The sequence below is a fragment of the Populus euphratica genome, unplaced genomic scaffold (assembly GCF_000495115.2).
Source record: "Populus euphratica unplaced genomic scaffold, PopEup_1.0 scaffold287.1, whole genome shotgun sequence".
NCBI lineage: Eukaryota > Viridiplantae > Streptophyta > Magnoliopsida > Malpighiales > Salicaceae > Populus > Populus euphratica.
Window position 1 is genome coordinate 336,940 of NW_011500095.1, and position 866 is coordinate 337,805.

The following is an 866-nucleotide window of genomic DNA, read 5'->3' on the forward strand; positions in this document are numbered from 1 at the left end:
ACTGAAGCTTTACACAGCTTCAGTTTATCGAGAGTAACTCCTTTGGTTAACATGTCGGCTGGATTCTTGCTTCCACAGATCTTTTCAAGTAACAGTTGTTCATCGTCGAGCAATTGCCGGATGAAGTGATATTTGATCTGTATGTGCTTTGTTCTGGAGTGAAATGCTGGATTCTTGGCAAGGAAGATTGCACTCTGACTGTCACTATACAGAATACCTTTTCCATGCATCTTGCCCAATTTTTGCAGGAAACTCTATAGCCATACTATCTCTTTTGCAGATTTTGAAACTGCAACATATTCAGCTTCTGTCGTTGAAAGAGCAACTATCTTTTGCAAGGTAGAACTCCAAGAAACAACAGTGCCTTCTAGAGTGTATATATAACCTGTAGTACTCTTTCTGCTATCAACATCTTCTGCTAAATCAGCATCTACAAAGCCTTCAAGTTTCAAACCGTCAGCTGTTTTTGGTGACTGGTCTCCACTGAGCTTGAAATGATTTCCCAGAGGTGTACATACTAGCTTAGCATTATCCATACTAAACCTGCTGAGAACCTTCTTGACATACTCTGCCTGTGAAAGCTTTAGTATGCCTTTGTCTTAGCTGGCGTGGCAGACACGTAGGCAAAGTGGGGTCCACCCAAGCTGACGTGACCGATGACGTGTGCGGTGACGTGGCGGGGTTGATTGATCAGACTGCTGATGTGGCAGGTTGTGGCTGCTGACTGTGCCGAATGGCTGACGTGGCGGGGTCGAGTTGCAAGAAACAGCGAGGAAGACACGTGACGCACGTGAGGCGCGTCTGTGCGCGTGGACAATACTGGTGGTGGCGCGTGCAGGCGCGTGCGGGCATGCAGGACGGTGGGG